This window comes from Kryptolebias marmoratus, linkage group LG15, assembly GCF_001649575.2.
Source record: "Kryptolebias marmoratus isolate JLee-2015 linkage group LG15, ASM164957v2, whole genome shotgun sequence".
In the NCBI taxonomy this organism is placed as follows: Eukaryota; Metazoa; Chordata; class Actinopteri; order Cyprinodontiformes; family Rivulidae; genus Kryptolebias; species Kryptolebias marmoratus.
In genome coordinates this window covers 21,871,048-21,893,461 of record NC_051444.1, presented here as the reverse complement: position 1 = coordinate 21,893,461, position 22,414 = coordinate 21,871,048, and positions in this window count along the sequence as shown.

Here is a 22,414-nt window from a genome sequence, read left to right as displayed (position 1 = left end):
ACTTTACACTACCATCCAACAAAACTTGATACTTAAACTCTTTACTCTACAACAGACCTATTAACATTTATATAATTTATCACTCAGGGACCACAAAAATACACAAACAGCATCTACTTTGTGGTGAGAAATTGCACAAACTTTTTCTTCCTCTTGTCTCTTGAGTATACAGTTAACAAATCAGCAACTCAATGCCACCTACGACTGAAATAAAAACCTTAGACTTCTGAGTGGAACTCATTGGTGCAGCTTAAGTTTGAACATGTGTGCATGTGCGCTCAAACATTTTCTTGTGCGGAAAAGCATGAACAACTATGGCTATGGCTTAAGACAGTGGTGTCCAATCCTGGTCCTGAAGAGCCACTATAATGCATGTTTTAGTTGTTTCTAAGCTTTGAAACACCTGATTTGAATGACTGCGTGATTAATGGGCTTCTGCAGAACTTGAAGACCTGCTGAAGAGCAGGGAAACAACTAAAACATGCAGGATAGTGGCACTGCAGGATCAGGATTGGACACCACTGCCTTAAGACTTGGACCCCCCCCCCCCCCAAAAAAAAAAAAAAAGGTTGGAGATGGGAGGCTGACAGATAATTTTCTGTCACATGACCCTTCATTTAACTGTTAGTATCAAATGTGGACTGTTTTGTCTTTTGCTTTTTTGCACTTTTTCCAAATTTATTATTGTATTTTCAGGTTCTGCTTTCCCTGTTTTCACTCTTGAGATGTTTTGCTGTACACCTGTTTGTTTTCTCACCCCAGGTGCCTCTCATTTTGTAATTAGTTCCTCTCTTATACGTTGTGCTCAGTTCCCCTATTGAGTTGCAGCAGCGATGTAGAGTTCTGGTAACTGTTAGGCAACCTACCGCTATGTCACGTTTCTAGTTGTTTTGAGTTAGTCTTTTGAGGCCAGTGGCATTCCCCAATAAGTCCTGCTTTCCAGTTTTATAAACAAACTTTTGTGCTCTCCATTGGGATCTGCATTCTGGATTCTTCCTTGTGAGAAACGTGACAGTTTGTTGAACCTCTTGAGTAGCTTATGTAAAAATGCCACAAACTAGGTAGTGAATAAATACTCTAAAGAATGCAGTTTCCAGTTTATTTTTGATTTTTTTTTTATTTAAATTGTGTGACATGTCTGACTTCTAAGCATTTCTGAACTAACATTAGCACATTCTATTGGGAGTGGTTGGTTATTGAACGGTGTTTCTTGTTGCATGCTGAATTTCTGCTTTTTTGCAAGTTTTGCTCCAGAACATTCCATCCATCCATTCCTTTTATTTATCTACTTTTCTGTTCAAGGTCATGGGAGAGATGGTGCTTATCTCCAGCCATTGTGCGAAAGGCGGGGTACTTACCAGAACACACTGTTTTTGATGTTTGATTTCAGAGATTATTGTGTTTAATGTGAACTGGTGGAATGTCGTGTATTGTAATCGAGATATATAGTACTGATGACAACTGTTGTGTTAAACAAATAAAAATTAGATGGGATTGCCTTCATGTGAGGAAAAAAGTCAATCCCCTTTCCATGATTTTTGCACGAGTTTTTGTTTTCCTATTAGAATTCTCATTGGAAAGGTGTGCAAAACATGTATTTCACATGTGTAACATGTTCATTACTTTTGCCAGGGAGGTTATGTTTTTAGTAGTGGTTTGTTTGTTCTTAAGATTACTCAAAAAGTAATGAACAAATATGATGAAATTTTCACAAAATGTTGGGGTTGCCACAAGATACAATTGATTAAATTTGGTGGTGACCTGGATCATGATCCAGATCGGACAATTTTTTTTAAATGACGCTTTGGCCTGGGCAAAGGTCTGCACTCTCTCAGTGCTTCATGTTTTTACTAACTAACTTTTAAAGCATATTGAAAACAGAGCTATCTTTGGATAAAAGGAGAAAATAAGCAGCTCTTCGTGTTCATTCACAGTTAGGAAGCTGGAGGTTTGATCGCAGGATTACTTTTCAAACCTACTGAGTGTTTTTTTTTTTTTCAGCTGCAGAGGTGGAATACTGAGTTTGACAAAAGCTGCCACCTAAAGTGAATAAATAGCTGCCTTCTCAATTCCCATCAGGGACCTATCAGTTAGCAGTAGCAGCAGCAGCTTTTCATTAGCCACATCACTGACTGTCATGGGTGTGAAGCCGGCTTCTCAGCAGTCTGATCGTACATCTAATGAGTTGTTTGCAATGAATACAGGTCAACACAACAGACGTGTAGATGGGAGTTTTTGTCTGCTGCACCTTCTAAGCTACTTTAATCACAAAAGACAACCTGGACTTGTTCAATTAAGAGCAAATGCAAGCAAAGGCTGAAAATGGGAGTTGTTTTAATATTTAAAAAACACACTTCTTGAAGGTGGGCAGGCAAATTAAAGGTTAATGAAAAGGTGCTCTTGAGAGCATTCAACCTTAACAGCCCATTAACTTAGCCATAATTGGGCATTTTGAAGTTGCACTATGAAAAGAACATAGTCCATTTGATAGTGGCGTGTGTCTTTAAATTGCAGTATGAGTTTTCATTCCCTCGACTACAATGAAGGTGAAGAGGGTGGCAGGATTGGAGAGGAGTGGGTATTTTCTGATGACTGTAGATTATGCATACAAAACCAACTTATCACAAATAGATCAAATCACAGATTATTCAACTCCTCGATGAAAACCAACACACGAGAAGCACAGATTCGGTGTGAGCTTTGCACATGTATTTTATTTTATTTTTATGTCTAGCACATCTCATTCATTAAACATTTTATTCAAGCATAAACAACAGCTAAAAACTGAGTGACTTTCACAAAGAATGTTGCTATTTAGGTATAAAGGAGTTGCAATTTCCCCTTTAGGGTAGAATCTGATTGTCTGCTGTGTGCAAGCCGTGCTGTTACACACACACCTGTGTACTTCTGTCTTTGTGGGGACTTCTTACTATTAAAATGTATGTTTCTGCTCATTGCTATAAACTTTAATAAAAAAAACTGAAGCCTAATACCCTAACCATCAAAACTATGAGACTATTCCGAGTCATGAACACCCAGTTCTGGCAGCAGCAAAAATAATGAAAAATAGTGATAGCTTATTTAGTTTTGACTGAAATAGTTGATTTGGCAAGACTCGGAACTCCCTACTGCCCTTGGTATGCTTATCAGTGTATGAGCGAAAATATAAAAGTGCTGGATATAGTAAGAGAGTGTAAAATATATATGTAATGTGTGTGTTTGTTTACCGTGGTAGAAAATGAACCACAAGAGTTTTAGTCATTGTCTTAATTGTAAAAATATTGTTTTAATTATTCAGAAATTTTTTGGTTTGTTTTTTTCCTGAAATGTATCCCATGTTGCAGCGCTGGCTCCTCTTCAGACACTCGTGCCCAGACGGCCTATTTTACGCCAATCATATAAATATCTTAAACAAGTTTCGATAACAAGTCCTTTATTTTTCTGTTTTGTTTGCTTTTTGTTGATCTGTGATTAAAAGAAAAGCAAAATCAATAAAAACATAACCCAGAGCAACCTAGCATGATATTATCAATAATTACTTCAATTGATCTGCAACAAAAACATTAATTTTACTTTGTTTAGTTACATTTTATCGGTGAATGCTGCATATTGTTTACGATTTTTGAAGCAAAATCATGAGCCTGAAATAGTTTTCTAGTAAAATAGACTTTCAGCAAATACAATATTTATAATAGTTAAGTTATAGTTATAATAGTTAAGTCCTAAAGTACATTTAAATTGCAAAACTATTGAAGAAGAAAATGCAGCTTCTTTAAACGCCATATTTGCAGTCGGTACAGTTAAAAAACAACAGGTGGTTAAAACGCTTCCCTCTGGTGCTTTTAATGTCAAAGGAGAGCATCGAGACGAAGAGTTTTGAAACTGACTGCAGTTAAAAACATACTGTAGTCCTAATGGGCCACTTTCAGTCAAAATGCGTGCACACCTCATTCCCAACAATAAAATGTCACAACAACAGTAAACATATGTGAATGAGAGCAACTTTATTGGGAATTTGACCACAATACGATGCCTATGAGCACAGAGTTAAGCAAAGAAACAAACAGAAAGCAGAATGCAATATTCATCTAATTTCTATAGTTGCTTAATCCTATTCAGTGGTCTGGGCAAGAGAAAGTTGGGCACTGGACAGTCCACCAGTCAATCACAGAGACAGCAAATAAACACACTGGATAAACACACACACACTCACACACACCTGAGGACAGTTTAGAATCTTCAGGTAACCTAACCTTCATGCTTTTCAACTGGTGGAGAGAAGCAGTGTGGAGACTAGTTGGTGACTCGAAGGTTTCAAACCTAGAGCCTTCTCGCTGTGAGGCAACAGCTCTGACCACTGCACCACCATTCAGCCTGCAAAATCAACATGATGATGCTAAATAAATGGAAACTGACTTCATCTCATGAAAGTTGATGAATGATTGCAAAACACTGGGCTAACCAGACCTGTTCTAAACAAAGAAACGTACAAATAAACATTCTAGTTTTGACACCTGACACCTCCCAGCAAGAAGGTAGCAGTTCACAACCAAGTTGTCGTGTTTCTGTGTGGAGTTTGCATGTTCTCCCTGTGTGTGTGTTTGTGTGTGCATGTTGGGGTAACTGGTAACTCTAAATTGTCCCTTGGTGTGAGTGAGAGTGTGAATGGTAGCTTGTTTTGTGTCTCTGTGATGGACTTGTGACTTGTCCAGGTGTCCCCTTGCACAGTGACTGCTGGAGAAAGACACCAGCTCCCTGTGACCCGGAAGGAAAAAAAAGAGGACAAATGAAATGTTTGGATGAAAGAATGCTGATATTTGTTATCTTTTGTTTGAGTCTTCCACGCTCTGCTGTCTGTTTTCCTCTTTGGTTTTGTTTGATTTACATGTCTCTTACTTTAATTTGCCTTTTTTGTGTGTGATTGCCTGTCTCCTTGTCTTTGATTTCAGTGTTTTTCTGCCCAATTTGTTTTCTTCAGATTCATAGTTCACATTCTCCCTTTACTTCTGTCACTCTGTGTTTTTGTTTATTCACCCTGTTCTGTTAATACTTGAGTATTACCATTTTTATGACTTCTAATGGAATTTATGAGCACTAGAGTCATTAATACCCACTTTTGATTTGCTACAATTATGCCTTTCCTCCTTTGTGGCCCAATTCAAATCTGACCCTAATACATTTCAGTTTCACAATAAAGTGTAACTTTATAAAAAGTCATATCCTTTGTTTGATAAAGGAATTGTTTAGAAATACACCAGCAGCCCAGTTTTGATTGAAATAGGATTGCTATTTGTTCCAAGAACTGAAATTAGAAACTTCAAATCACAGTGGTCTTTTCAACCTATACATAATAGCTGTAATTTGCTCAGCTGTTTTATAGCTGACTCAAGAAAGAAATACATTAGAGCTTTTCTTTGAGGCCCAGCTAAAGTGGTTTTGTAGAATGGACTGTGTACAATTTTGATTTTGTCTGGATTTCCCAAGGAGCAGGTTAAATAGATTTAATTCATTATTTCACAGACTATTTAATAAATACTACATTCATGTGATTTAATCAATGATGTAATTTGCACATTATGGAACAGTGTCACAATTAAATAAACCTCTCGAGTATTGAGTGAAAGGTATTCTTTGAGTCTCAGCCTAAAAATCTTGGATTTTTCTGTCCCAACATAAACAGCAGGCAGGTATTGACTTACTGATTTAGACAACTAACAATTTTCTAGCATTTCTCTTTTGTCCTGATTGTGGCAATGGTCTTTTTCCTGCCAGGATATTTATATTTTTCACTTTCTATTAATATAACCTGCTGATCTTTGTAAATGTAGCGTTGTGGGTGAGTGGAGTTTTTTTTTTTTATTCAATTTTATTTCTTCGGCAGATGTCTTGTAAGCTGAAAAAGTGTCAAGTGATGTGTGAAACGCCTGTCTCCATGTGAAAGTACAAAGGGACTACAGAATGAAAATCAGCCTGTTTGGGTGAGTTTACTTAATAGTGCATCAAGCAGGATACAGTATTTGTGAAAAACTAAATCAAAGAATTTATTTTTTTACATCTTGGAAGACATTTCACATCTCATCAATAAAGCTTTCTCATTTTAACACTAAAAAGTGCAGAGTTTCAAGCTTGTAAACTGTTGTTGATATTCACATCTAAAAAGCACACAGTTCAGTGTTTCATTAGATTAAGAAAGACAAACATACCATTTGCATACACTTTAAAGGTTCATGATGATAGTTTTTAAGAACCTGTAGAGCTACATGCTGCACTGTAGTTTACTGTAGAGTGTTTACAGCCTCTAAATTCTAGATAAATCCTTGGATTACCAGATAGCATGATTGAAATGAAATATTTTCTATTGATGATTTGTTATACCATGTTCTTCTTACGATCTATTGGTGTAAAATTATTTTAATTGGGGAAAAAAAGCTTGATAAAATCTGGGCTTTTGTTTGCAGAGGCTAATGTAAAAGACTGCTTTTAATAAACCTTACTTCTTTATTAGTGCTTACACGTTTTATTCACTGTGGTGTTCAAACATTCAAGCAGTCAGGCACACTTGATGTTGTCTAGACAAATCACCATAAAGTGATGTTGTTGTTGACAAGTCAACATGTGTCACAGATGGTTTCCCTCACAAATGAAGCACTTTTAACTTGGAGCTACGGAAGACCTCGTAAACACAATTGTATGAACTATAATTGGCCAGGGTTGCCTCAGCGCAGGCATAATAAGGAGGAGGATTTCCTCCACAAGATATTAGGACTAATAAACGATTCCTAACGACTGAAAGCCTCTATTAACTCCTAACAATATCACATGTCTCCAGCTTGTTCATTTCAATCAAATCCTGGAAAAAAGCAATCACCTAATGGGTTTTAGTGTCTTTGACTGTATGTACACATTGAGTTTATATCTGGCCAACTCCAACTGCATGCCCCTACTAATCTTCTGTGTGGGTGTCAAAAGAACAGTGTGCGTAGGCACATAGGACAGCCTCATAGTGATGAGGATGTTACAGTATGTGCCAGGACAGTGGTGAGCTGCAGAAATGTTCCCACATGTGAGTCACTGATAAGAAAGTGACTGTATAAATGTAGGTGTAGACTAAATTTGGTATGAGGAGAGCATTTCTGATGGAGAGGAAGATCCCACCAAAGGCTGTGTTGCTTGAGTTATTTGGGTGATATGTAATGTTTCATTCCGCTAAAACAGCGGAGTTAAAAAAAAGGGACATACATAGGCGCCTGATCACTAGAGCATGTCGAGCAACTACACCCCCATATTTAAAAGTCAGGTGCAAACTAATTGGTTTTGCTCCCCCATGTGTTGACTGTTATCACTCCTAGTAGGACAAAAACATGTAGCTATTATCAATTCTGTCTTTGCTATTTCAGTTCAAAATGATTTTTTTTTAGTTAAAAATAATTGCTAAATTCTAGACCTTCCTTGGAGATGGTTCAGTCCAACTCAGCCAGTTTACCATTAGTCAGACAGCATTCAGCAGAGGAGATGTGAAAGAAAGCTAAAGATTTGTTCTTTCTTTAAGAGTTTTAACTGTGCTGCTTCTCTTTCTGGCTATGAGTCAGACAAAACAGAGTAAAACACTGTGAGTCATATTATGCTATTTGGGAGTACAAAATATCTATAACTTCCTAAAAACTGGACTGTGAGTTTCCTTAAACTGCTCTTATTTTGACATCCAACTAGGATGTACATCTAAGAGTTTTTGGTTTAAAAAGATATCTAGGTTAAAATTGGACTAAATTTAGTCCTAAAGTGTTTTATATTTATGTCGACATCAGGCTTTAGTCCATATTAAACCACAGCTGGTTAAAACAATAAATAAATAACATCATTCGATTGCAGAGCTTCTGTTTAAGAGCTCAGCATATTCCAGCACACTAAGCAGACATATTTTGTTGTTGGCATTGGTACATTAGAAATTTTGCATAATATGTTTGCAGCATAGTCTACATACACATCTACTAAATAAATGTGTATGCTCTTGATTATTGCCCCCCCCCCATAAATATTCAAGAAGATATTCTAGCTTTCAAACCTAACCTCAAATGTATAAAATCCCGCAACAGACTCCATCATATCCTTTATTTTTTACTGTATATATAGATATATACATACAGATGTAGAAAAATATTTGTATGGATTCCTGGAAGTTCCCTCACACTCAGTAATGTGACCAAGTGTGCATTTATTCAATAAATCTAATCTATAAGTATCTACTTTTAAAAGTTTTATCATCATTCTCTAGTAGAATATTCCTCTGAATAGATCCAAAAGGGAAAAAAAAACTCTTTGTTTTTGTTAACATAACTTAACAAGTTAAAAAAAAGTGTTTTTTTTCCTTCAAAAAGTCTTCTCATTTAATTCCTGTGTTTTCTGACATTGAATGCTGTCTCGTTCCGAATGTATTCAAAAACTACCTAACGTCTCTTCCTAAACAAATCTGATTTCCTACACCGACTACCCAACATTTGTCCAAGGCTATAGAGGAAAATGCAGTAGACTCTGTGGTGTGAGTAGTATAATAATGCTTTTGTTTCAGCAAATGATTTTCGCAAGTACAGGTACAGATGTGACACAGCTGCCTGTCACTGTAGCTAAAATCTCAGCTGGAACATCTCAAACAGCTTAGAAGATTACAGGGAAAAAGGAACATCTCTATTTTCAGTTTTTATATGAAAGATCTGTGCCTGGGGAGGCACAGAAAATCTGGAACGATGCAATACTTGTTCTCTTCTGAGTCTGGTGTGCTGCCATCAGACAAGAGATTTACGAAGCCTGTCTGTAAAAAAATTAAAATGGAGGAAGGATTTTATTCATCCCTGCTGCCATCAAGATATGAAATATCAGCAAATTATGTTTCGTGGGCACATGTGTGTGGCCTGATTTACTTTGTGTTTGTGTAAGTTCTTGTCACATGTGTTATCCTATCAGACACTAAAGTATAATTTTGTCTTATTGAATGTGTGCAGGAAACGCTGGTCAGATTTAAAGCTCATATTACCAATGGAGTGAAACCACAGAACAACCAAACCAACATGCTGGTTTGGGGCTGTTTATTCCTGCGTCTTGTACAGACTGATAACTCTTTAGGAAATGAAACCTTTGATAAGCTTGATTAGACTTTGGATTATGTAGACATTTTTCCTGAATTTCCTTGATAAAAACATTCATTTCTGCTTCTCAGTTGCTACATATTGCATCACTGGATCTTCATCCCCCCCCCATTCCCCCTTAAAAAAAACAACTTCAAAGACTAAATTGGTTACAACAAATGTGACCTTTTGTCCTTGTTCTCAGTTGTGACTCAACTGTGTGCATGCACTTTGTAATTCGGTTCAGTGCGATCTGGTTCAAATATGTTTATCTATATAGCGCCAGTTCAACACATGCCATCTTAAGGCACTGAACAAAAAATTAAACAGATCAAATATAAATTCAATTATTGTCCAGTTCAATCCATTTTTTTTAATTTACTTTTTGCTCTGTCCTATACAAACTTATTGTTAGAGTTTCAAAAATGGGTATCCAATCTTATTATGTGGCCCACTCTGCATTACATTGCAAAAGATATTGCAAAAAATTGTTTCAACCAACATTTTTTTTTTTTAATTCTCATTATATTTGAGCTAGATTGTGATAAAACAGTCAAAATATTATGGAATAAAACCATTAGCCGGGAAAAATTCTTCTGGAGAATGATAGTCAGATCATGTTTAACCGTGAGCCTACATTTTGTCTGTGAAGAAAAAAGTTTGTCAAATTTTTACTTTCCCCTAAGAAATCAACAAGGAACACCTAAAATAATGCAGATAAAGAGAATCAATATCAAGCAAGGGTTAGAGAGTTCAAAAGTCAAATGTCACATCGCTCTCACTGACAATGTAACTCAAACCAGAATTAATTTTGACACGCATGTCAAGATGTCTAAGCAGTGTTACTCATGCACAACTTTAATGCAATCACATAGGTCATCATCATTTTCCTTGAATCTTTTCATACTTAATAGCTTATCTGAATTAAGTTTGCTAACTAAAAGGATTGAACAAATTAAAGAAAGAAAAGGCAAAATAGATTTCAAAGAAAGGGTGGTCAATTTTTTAAATTTTTAGATTTTTTTTTTATTTAAAACTGCAACATGCTGGTATTTGCTGAAAGCGGAAAAGGGAATTTATTTACTTGTGTGTTAGTGAGCTTATTTTTCTTTTACTGAGATAAATTGTGTTATTTCAATTATCCTGTCGAGCAATTATGAGCTCACCCATTAGGTCTTTTTATGACCTGTGGGACGAAGCTGTTGCACATTCTGGTTCTTGGTTTGCTGGAACAGTATATCTACAGATAGCCAAAGGTTAAACAGTCAATGCAAAGGGTGAGAAGATTTACTAAGAGAGGCCTTTCTTCTTCTGTCTCTCTTTGAAAGTGTTTCTCAAGAAGGGGAGTTTGACCCCAATGACTCTCAGCCATTCTCACTTCACACCACAGAGACTTCCTGTCAGTCACAGTGCGGCTACTGTACCGAGATGGGATGCAGCTTGTCAGGATGCTCTCAATCGTGGACCCGTAAAAAGAGGTGAGCATGACGGGGGAGGGGGAGGGGAGGGATGGGGAGGATGGATTCTTACATGCTTGAGTCTCCCGAGGAAGTGCTGAGCTCACTCGCCCAGGTGTGCGGCTGAGAGATCCTCAGTGAGAAAATAATCTACTGCTGTCCTCTTCACTGATGGGATTGGTGGGGATCAGCTTTTTTTTTTTTTTTGTCCGTGATCAGCTTTATTGATTTATTGTAATTTTTGTAATTGTTACAATAATTATTGCTGTTATAGTTGATAAAATTAAAATTAAAAAAAAAACAAGAAGGTTTGAAAAAAAAAACAAGTATTTTGTAAAATGTTGTATTATTTACCACGTACACACTGGTTGTATTTTACACAAACGTGTGAGAGTTTCCACAAATCTCATAAAGCACAAACTTGGTGTTTGTATGTTGTGTCAACAATCACCTTTAAATACATATAAGAGGGCGGTCAGCTGTGTTTGTATAGTATGACTTTGTTCCTTTCTGGGATTTATTACTGAGTGAACTCATCTATGGGCTTTTTTCATGGCCAGTGAGCTAATTTACCGGGCAATCTAATTATATCCTTTACTCAGCCAGTCAAGCTTTGTAAATCTAATATTAGTCTACAAAAATAAACAGCTGATGTATTCTAATATTAAACATCAAAATGAAAAAGTAACATTTTGTACATAAACTGCGAATTAAAAATCAGTGTCATACCTTGATTAGAGCTTTAGTCTAAACCTAATAATCCATTTACTTGTCAGTAAATGGATTATTGTAAATACTACATGTAAAATGTGGTGAATGTGAAATTCTTTTGAACAAACCCATGTACGCTTAGTGCTTTTTGTATTCTGACAACTAAATGTCTCCTCTGATGTGAATTCTGTTTAAGATGCTCAAAGCAAAAATAAAATAAAAGCAAAGAAAAAAAAAACATGGGAACTAATGAAACACGGGGAACAATGTAAAATGCTAAGCCACCCACTTCTGCTTTCCATTAACTGACACCGAGGTGACAGTTAATGGAGAGATTGTGATTAAAGCAGGAAGAAAAGGTGAAGATACACTTTTAAACTTCTGAGGGGAAAAACATGAAACATACAGATTTTTAGACATGCAAGAAAAACAGTCAGACTCCAGTTTGTACACAGCATCTTCCCCAAAGACACTAAACATCCATAAAGGTTTATTTTATGGTCATTTCAGGTTTGACAGTCTTTGCCCTTACGCATCGTCTAAGGGTAAATTTAAACTTTAAGGTATATGCTAGATAAATCTCACTTTGAAAAATCTATTTTTTTTGGTTACATTTAGTTAAATCAGATTAAGCATAGTCTCATTTTTCACATATTTTCTTTGAGCTGAATATAGGCATTAATGGTCTAACTTGAATTTAGCCATGAAATAGATGTTCATTGAAACCTGGTGTTTGGTGAGGGAAAATTCATTAACTCTACCTGATCCCCCCAAACATGCTGCTGAACTATCTGGTAGTGAATATTAATTTATTTGGTACTTTTGTAGGCTTTAATAATTAACTAATTGTATTTTTCTTGGTATTTTCCCCTCTTACTTGCATGTTTTAATCAAATTTGTCCTTCAGTAGTGTTTACTTTATATGACTGATGCAAAATAAGCCCTACGTGTGAACACTGCTTGGATTTCTTGCTAATTTGGCAATAACAAATGCATGGAAGCAGTTTGTGTAGAGGAGCAAGGCCGCCTGAAATGGTCAGATATCTTTTGATATAATCTGAACATATAATCTGGTGAGATCATTTTGAGTCATGTTGTGAAGACCACATGGCCTGGTCAATGATTTCTATTAAGAAGCTGGAAGTGAAAGATGATTGATAGATCCTGCCAAAACCTGCAGGACTGCTTCATCACACACTACTACCACCAGACAGATTCATGATGAGCACTATCCTACTGGTTAGCTTTACCATGCCTCCACTTGCACTGCAGACTATGCCTCTGTCAGTCAACACAAGTGGAGAGAAGTTGGAAATAATCACATCATTCTGGAAACTGGAACTAGATGTGTACTGATTTAAGTTCTGAAGACTTTCATTGTCTTTGTTACCTTTGTTTCAGCTTTGCCATTCAGACTAGCAGCCATAATGGCTTGGAGATTGTCTGAGTCAAACTCCCTGTTTATGCGACTTGAACTCACTCTCTGTCTGATCTTCATCATATTCTTCATCTAAGTTGTATTCCTTGGGGGGAAAATGTCTGATGAAGTCGACAAAAATGCTTCAGAATCTACACCCCAAACTGTCAAAATTAGCTCGTCTGCTATAATGTCAACTGTCAACCCATCACCCTTGCTGCTGAATACACATGATGGAAAAACCTTACCAATGCAGACATTTTGAGCATTTTAAACCACAAAATTAACTTCTATCAATTGCTACCAAAATAAATGAAGTATGTATTAAACAATTTCCATGTTGTCCTTCGCACAAGGACATAGAAATTAAATTGTAATTTGCGTACGTTCTTTAGAAGACAACATTCATCTTTTTGAAGTTTGACGAGCTCATACATACTGTATCCAACAAACAAGTCCAGCATAAGGTATAAACACTGTACTGTAGTAGAACAGTAAGTTGGACCGTATGCCAGGAGCCACATGAGTCCTCTCCATCTCTCGTCTCATCTGTTGTTGTCTGCTCATCTCGAGAGGATTTCAGGTGACATAACACACCATCTGGCATAATTATGACAAGTTTTCAGAACTTTAAGTGCTGTGATCAAACACAGAGGACAGACACACACATCAGTCAAAAGCAGGCAGCATGAAAGACTGAATGTTCAAATCTAACCGAGGTAAAGATAATTCAACTGCTACAGTACAACATCTAAGGTTATACATCTGAGAGGCAATTATAATGGCTTGGTAAAGTTCAAATAAAAAAAAATAAATAAGTTTGTATGTTTATTACAGATTTTACAAAATAAAAAAATGCAATTTACAGAATAGGCAAGCAGCAGATAATACACTACAGTCTAATGCAGTCTAATGCTCACATTAGTTTACACAAAGATTTAACTGCAGACAGACAGTTTTAACAAAAAAATACAAAAACAACAAAAACTGCTGAGTACATAGTTGTAATAAAGATTCGGCATGAAAATATATAATCAAAACAAAGCAAATGTGTTAATATATGAGCAGTGAGACAAACTAACACCAAAGATTTTCCTTTTGCTGTCAGAGCTTTGGCCTTCAAAGATGTTTCAATCTATTGAGCCTTTATTTTGGATCGCATGAAGACTCTCACTCTCGATGGCAACGACTACCCACTTGGAGTTATTCAGTGTTATTTCAAGCATTAAAGCAGCAAGCAGATTACAGTGTTTTGAAATGTGATGTATGAAAGAAGTATATGATGCTTCAGCTTTTGTTTTGAGTGTTTGCTGTTGATTTGATGCGTTAATCAGTGCCATTGTTAACAGCTGTAATTCCTCCCAACTGCTGCTGTAATCTAAAAAAGATCTAAAGCCCAGTGTTAGCCTGGAGGGTTTCATGCGTGTAATCACAATATTTTCTTTTTATTTTATTGTGAAGTATTATCAGGCTACCTCTTGCTTTAAATACGGAGAACTCATTATGAACAATTCAAGTAAGAACATGCCCATCGGTCCATCTGACCTTCCAATCAACCATCCTCCTATTTATATTTCATTTCAGAAATAAACACTCCCCTGCAACAAGTTTCTTCAAAAACACACTGTCCTGATATTATTGTGCTTTTGTTTTGTTTTCCAAGCGCTACAGTATATTACTGTTTTTTTAGGAGTGCTTTGTTAAAACTTGACAAAACTGTTCCACACATAAGCCGTAAACCTGATTAATGCTTATTGTACAATCAGTGATGTAAATATTGCATTTATTTCTCTTTTGTTAAAAAGGCTCTAAAGTGAAACAACCACTTAGCTGATTTATCAAAAGTAATAAAGGCATTTTAAATGTACTGAATGCTGATAATCATTAGGTTACCAATAGTTTACCAATCAATAACCATTGTACATATTGCAAACCTTTTTTACACATGCTTTTTATACACAACTCACAAAAACTTGACAGAGGTAACTTTGCTGATATACATAGTTACTCATACAGTGTTGAAGACCTGGAGACATATCAATAAATACAACAGGAACACGTTTTCATTATTCTCACAAAGGTAAGGGGAGGCCCAAGCAAACCTGGATAAATAAAGTTTATTAACCTAAACAAAAACAACACAGAAATCATTTTATTATGGCAATCTAATCTCCTAAATGCTTATAGCAGAGCTGTCAGCCCATTAAATTCTTATTGCCACTTGTCTGCCAGGAACCTTGGTGTAATTTTTGAGTGTGCTTTTACATCTGAGACGAGCTTTTCCACCTAAGACTATTACTAAAGTTAAGACCTACATTCCATCAGATCACTTTGAAATAGTAAATCACGACTTAATTAAATCTTGTTTGGATTATTGGAAGTCTTTGTATGTTGGTATTGATTTGTCATCAATTAAGTGCCTCCAGTCAGGTCAAAACATAGCGGATTGCCTTCTGACCCGGAGGAAACGGTAAACACTTTCAGAAAACACGTGTGTGAAATGACTGCAAAGAATGGCTCATCTTTAAGCTGCCTCTGATTGTTCATAAGTTACTAACTGAGCCTGCCATGTCTCGCATCGATGTGAGCTTTCAGAAATGAAGTGAGTTTTGTGAAACCAAAGGAGGTGTGGAGCAGAATTCAGCTGCATGGACGAGGAACACTACACATTAAATGTGTGAATGATGTCTTCCTCATACCATTTTCAGCAAATTAACTCAGTTTAGCTATCCTCTAGGTGGTTATCCAATTTTTTAAATTACTTTCAAAGTTGCTGTGCGTCATCACTGATTACACATTGATTACTGTTTATTGTTGTTTAGATTTTTAAATACTGAGTAGTCACAAAGCAGTATGTTATCATTACATCACATTCTTAAGCCAACTTTGACGATTTTGAGATTAAATTAGTCATTACAGTTTTTTTTTTAAAACTCAAGATAGAGGACTGCATGCATTAGTGACTCTCAGGGAATGAAGAACCACTGCAAATGTCGTGAGATATTCTGGAGTCTCCTTCATGAATCACAGTCGCAGCCCAGTGAAATACCACCTTCACTGATGACTGAGAGATGTAGGATCCTGATACCAGCAGATTGTTGCAGACAACAAATGTGCCAAAGTTTAGTGGTTCTTTTTTTTTCTTTTTACTGTGTACATCTCTCAATGATGTCAGCACTTGGCTAGAAATGTTCTTCCAAAGGCATGAGAACCAGAAGGAGCAAAGTGGGTGGTGCATCATGAGGTCAATACCCTGAAAAGTGTTTTGGTCAACTACGGCTGTTTCTAAATGTGCTGCAGAAATAAACTTTTATTTGATTTGGGCAAAGTCAAGTGACTGACTCTGTCCTCAATTTAAACAGCTGCTAAGAACAGAACTGTAAACGCAGAGCTGAAACAAGAGCTTTTTATTTTATCCTTTTTGTACTTTACCTAAAGCACATCACGAACAATTATTCACCAAGACCTTGGGAAATTGTATTGACTCGTGGAAAAAAAAGGTTACAATATGTCTCCTTTAAGCTGAGGCTCAGACAAAACATTAAAAAAGCCATTAACACTGCGGATATTCTTCTTCTTTTACTTCATTGTCACAAAGTCGTGGTGTTTCCTTTTTGTTCTCCTCTCCCAGTGCTTTTATTCACCTGTACTTGCTGACCCCGCCACTTCTGTCTGTTCTGTTTCACTACCACTAATCACATAACCATAACCATGCTAACTAACCCACCTGTTTTCACAGTTTCCAGATAATGGTTGTATGTTTTATTGCTTTATTATTCAGTCATCACTCTTATTACCTTTGGATACTTGTCACATTGTTATGGTGTTACTTGTGTGTGATTATAAAAGAAAAAATATATATTTTCTTGGATGGCGAACAAGGCCACATAGAACGTAGCACATTTGGAAATAAGAGTATTTTACAATGTTTTATTGTCTGTCAGGTTTTAACCTATCAGCACTCAAGAAATAAATGCATCTACTGCAGATAAAAGCTGTTGAGACTCTTTATACGTGACTCTTGCGTTCAATAACTCTCATCACCTAAAGCAAACACACAAATGGTCGCAGCCAAGCATAGCTGGACTGAGGTAGATGAAATTATGATGGCAAATCAGTCCTTTCTGTAAACCCCTGAAGCAGAACTGGAATGAAAACGGAATAGAAAACAGAGAAAAAGGACAAGGTGCACCACAGGCGAAGGACAAATGGGAATTGCAATTAAATATCAATCTATAAACACAGCATCAGTTAAAAGTTTGGACACATCCACTTAAAAATACACAATAATTATATGATTTTTTAAAATACTATTTAGATATTAAACAGACAGCAATGGAATGCATCAATGCTGTTTCTAAAAGAGCAAATCCGTGTGGTCCAAACTTTAGATGGTTTTAGCTGCAGGAGTAGGGGGATGGGCAGGAACTAATATCACTTTGAGCACAAACAAACAAACAGAATCAACAAACGATATAAAGCTGTGTTCCAACTTGTTTCAGTTGCATCTGCAGCTTCTGCTTCCTCTCCATAAATTCTTCTCCTCTCAGGCATGTCAGAGTTGATGAACAAAACGTAAAACAATTTGTTTTGCACACTAAACATCTTCAATCTTGTTCGATTTCTTTTTTTCATTTTCATAATTTCAAATCTTTACCATACTAACTTAGCCTTGGAGAGCTTGTAATTGCTCCAGACCAGCAAATTGACAAAAGTTCTGCTTTCATAAACAAGCTCCAACTTGCTGACAACCAATGTCTTTCATTATGCAGCACTCAGGTGGTTTTTAGTCCTTTTAATTTCCATAAACACCAAAAACCAGAATGCTTTTTCTCATGCTCCGCTTTCATGTTTAGGATTAGTTTTTATTGACCAACCCTAAAAGGAGAACACTGTGGCATTGGCAGTCAGTCTCCGCCCACCTTTGGGTGGTGACTGATTGACTCAGTTGTAGTTCATCTCCTCCTCACTGCTCTGGTATTTAAGGCGTCTCCTGCTTTCCAGTTGTCGCTGGATCAAAGCCTGTTTTGGTACGACCTCGGCCCCTCTTCGAGTCCTTCCTCGAACCTTTGACTAATTGTGTTCTTTGTATGTGTGTGTTCAGTTTCCCTCCCCGTGAACCTGTACCTGGAACTCGGATTCCCACCCGGCTCCCTGACGTCCCTCCTGCCTTCTCACTTGCACCTGTAAATACGAGCACCCATCTGTATCTGGATATTCACCTGTCTCACTTGGTCCTGGACCTCCCTCACCAGCACGCACCCTGCTGAACCCGAGCACCTGTCTGCTGCTCACACTCAGTCTGTAAGTTCCGTCAACCCCGATTCGTCCAAGATTCACCTGTCTCTGAAAGTCACCATCCTGTTTCCCTCTGCAGCTCTGACCAGATTTCCTGTTAGCCATTAATAAAGTTCACTTCAGGGGTTCATGGTCTCACTGAGTATCTGTTTCTCCTCTCTCCATTTACCATAGACATCAGATCTGTTTCTGATAAACACAAATGATAATATTTGTTATCCATGCTGTGTGTGCATGTGTATTGTTTGTTACGCAAATATCTCATGAACCACTGGACAATTAAAAAACAAGCAGAAAAAAAAACAGACCGGACATACATTGATTGACTATAATTGATTACCTTTTGGCATTAACCTGATTCAAGATGGCCACCACAACCAACTGACAATAAAAAAAAACACACACAACAATGGCGATAATGAAGTTAATTGTATAGATATTGACGTAAGATTTTTGTGGTAGTAGTTGAGACTGATCCCATAGTTTGAGCGTGAACAGATTGCACAAGACAGTTTTTCATTAAATTTTTGTCACTGTCTGTTTGGAGTCAATTCTGCCTGATTTCATAAAACACTAAAGCAACTTTTGGGAAATAATCACTAGAGATCCCTCTACGACTGATTAACCTTTGGAGCTAACCCCTGACAGGATGGGCGTCATATCCGACTGACCTTACACACCACAAAAATAATATAATTCAGAAAATGTTATTGATATTTTGCTGATATTTGGTGTGGTTGTAGCCGAGAGTCATTCAAACATATACTCCAAGTGCTTCTAATTGCTCAGACTCTATGGTTCAAACTTTATCATTCAATGTGCCCTTTAGCAAAATATCTTATGAACCACAGGATGGTTTCAGAACGTAATGATTGGATGTATATCTACAACTGATTACCTTTTGGAATCAATTCTATTTAACGTGGCTACCACTGCTCACTGATCAATACTAACAAAGGCAAAAATAACTCAGTCTGTTTTATGGATATTAATCTAAAGTTTCATGTGGTAAAAGCTGAGAGTCATTCACAACACATACTCTGAACATGACGTCTTTGAGTGTCGCATCAGATTGTGCACAATGTTGTTTTCAAGGTTTTACTAAAATAATTACAACTCTGCCATTTGTCAGCATAAAATTATCTTTGTTTAAAACTGCCATGAAACGCAGCAGGTGATGTGAATTCCTTCAAGAAATGCTAGGCTTTTAATTTGTTTAATAAATTATGTTCACCAAATGGTGTTTTGTTTTGTGGGGTTTTGTTTCTGCTTTTTTATGATGATATATCAAACACTAGAATTCAAAGATGCATTTGGTTTTTGCGGGAAAAAAGTCTTCCTTCTCCCAGCACTTTAAGAAGAGGGTGAATGAAATGAATGTGAATGAAAAAAATGAAAGATACTGTATAAATACAGACAAGTGATACTTATTAGGTAAACAAAAAAGGAAAAAAAAGCACAAACACAGTCACAGTGTGTGATAAAATTGTTATTTTAGATTCCAAATACAACTCATTCGAGAAGTGTAAAAACTGTCAAAGTAAGATGTTTGTGTCACATAGTTATGCTTTAACTCAGATGCTCCATTGGTGAAATCTCCAAAAATGATAAAACCTAAACAGAGATTGTGTAAAACATATAAAAGACAATGAAATGTCAGTCCAGTCATGTAAAGTTTAACTTTCTGTGACCTGATTAAACTTTGAAGGATGTTTCTACTGTAAAGTATGTCTGAGCTGTAGAACTCCAAGGGGGCTAGGTTTTCTCTTTTGTCTTTTGTGTCACATAAAAATGCAAAAGGTCCTTGCAGCTTTTTGTAAAAATGTTTTCTACATCATTCAATGTACTCCTACTGAAGTCATATTGCACCATTCCTAATAAATCTGCATATGTTGACTTATTTTAATGTTTTTTTTTTTCCTAAACCTGTGGGAGGAGTAGCAAATCGAAAACTGTTACTGAAATGGAAGAATAATGGCTGAATAGTAATTGGGATGCTTCAATGCTTATGCAATGGCACTCTTAGATACCTGAAAGTTCTGCAAGTTGAGTTTTGTTGAGTTTTTTACTGTTCTTTTTTTTTTTTAAGCAGCATTTGTTTAATGTAAGTATTCTGTTTCAATTTGTGTGTGGTAATGTAACACATGTACTAGTCCCTTTTGGTTCTTCTTTCTTGCTGACATGGAAGTTCGGGGAGGCTCGATGTAACACAAAGTGCTTAGATTACTTTGCTCAAATTGACTGTCAGGCAGAATATTTTCAGGATGACTGTCAGAGCAGCAGAATGTGCCCTCTTTCATTACAGCTGAAGAAAAACAGAGCGAAGAAGACAAGGAGAAGTTGGAACCTGTGAAATCTTTTCCTCAGACCTTTCAAAGATTCATAGCATATTCAGTGCAACAGCATGAAGTTACTGAATTCATCTCTAATGTTAGCGGGCATGTGCAATTGTGAAAAAACATGTAGATCCTGGGGCGGGGGGAGGTTTTGATGAATGGATCTACAGATAAGCCAGGTGGATCAGGGAACCTAGGTATTGATACCAGGACGCATCAAAGACAAGCCAGTAAATCATTTTGGCTTTCACTCATATCCAGTCAGATTAGTGATATCATTGTGCTGCTCCAAACCACTGGGGATGGGATGTTCAAGAGATTAAATCAGAAACGATTGGAACAAATCGGCTGACTCCTGAAAATCTTCTCATGAAGACTAAAACATTCTTGATGATGTTCAAAGCCCAAACAATACCTTAAGGACTGTGTGCGTGTGTGTGCGTATGTGTGTGTGCGTGTGTGTGTAATGGAGCAGCTGATGCAGAGTTTAGCCTGTATGCTTCCCTCGGGGGAGCTGGCCCACATCACTGCTGCCGTCGAGCATCACAAGATTTCCATAACACAGAGAAGAATTCAGACCAGGTGGACCAGAGCCAATAAATCACCCTGCAAGAAGTGAGGAGATATAGGTTGAGTCAGACCCAGAGAAAGAGAACTGGTGTAAGAAGGCGTAGGAGGACCACAGGAAGAAAAAAAAAAAAAAAAGAAGAAGAGGAATGAGATAAACAGAGAGGAAATTGAGAGTGGGGAAGAGCAAGGGAGAGTTAGGAAGGTAGTGAGAAAAGGCGAAGGGGTGGGGGAGAGAAGAATGTGAGAGGCTGTTGCGTGGCAGCCAGAAATAGCTCGCCATCAATTAAGATAAGCATAGCGAGTGCTCCCTAAGACAGATGAATGCTCCCTCTGAGCCCAACTGTATGTGAGGCCTGGGAAGCTCCTGTCACTGCCCCCCTTTACATCTCTCTCAGAAAGCCCAGTGCATAAATAGGGGATTAAGCACATTGGCTCACAGGGCCCGCATGCACAGTCTGCAAAATCAAAGTGTCCTTCAGCGGAAGAATCCCCACACAGAGTCTGACGTGGGGTATTTATCTCATTAGAGCACAATTGACGATGGAGAGCAGATTCCTAAAATGTTTCCATTCTGCATATTAGGTCCCTCAAAGTCAGCAGATCTCATCTTTTACTGCACACACGGCCATTAGTAATGCTTCCAATGAGCATTTATTTCAGTGCTTTATGGAACAAAAGACTATTTTCACTCCTGATGTGATTTGCCATTGAAGCAACTGCACATCCACTGAACCTCGTATGCACATAACACACTGACAAGTTGACTACTGGAAATATCTTGTATGACACATGGGGAGCTTTGGGAGAGGGCCAGTATTAAGATCCATGCATGTGGAACAGTTTTTTGAAGCAAACAGAGCCCAATCGTGTGCCATGTCAACGTCAGACTGGGAGAATGTGACCTTATATTCTTGGCTGAGTTTATTTTCTTTTTCTGCAAAAAAGAAGAACCCTTTTATGTGATAGTATGTGATTTTATATCATCAATTTTCTATTAAAGTTATCACAGCGGGAAGAAGTTTTTAATGAATTAGACATGAAGAAATGTTGACGTTAATGGCTATGTGATCTACTGCCTTGATGAGCGTATCAAGAGTTATGTGTCAATTACTAGTATAACCCTTAAACCTTCAGCAGACGGGATATTTATCACTGGATGTAGATCATCTTCAAACAAGGACAGATGTCTCTGTCAGACTGTCTCAGCTGTTCTATGCTGTAAAAACCACCAGGCCTGGATGTGAAATTGACCACTAACATCACAGCACACAGCAGGAATCAGTCTGCAATGCATCATAAAATGTTCCAACAGGGGGTGGAGAGTTCTCTTTGAATGGGCTGCATTGTTTAGCTCATCTCTTGTAACTAGTCACAGCTCTTCACGTCAGTAATCACAATTGCACATATTTCTATGTTTTCCTTATCATATATCATTCACTTTTATATAGGGATTAAAGAGGGTGTTCACTATGCTGTTCAAAGACATTTCATTGTGTAGGCTGTAAG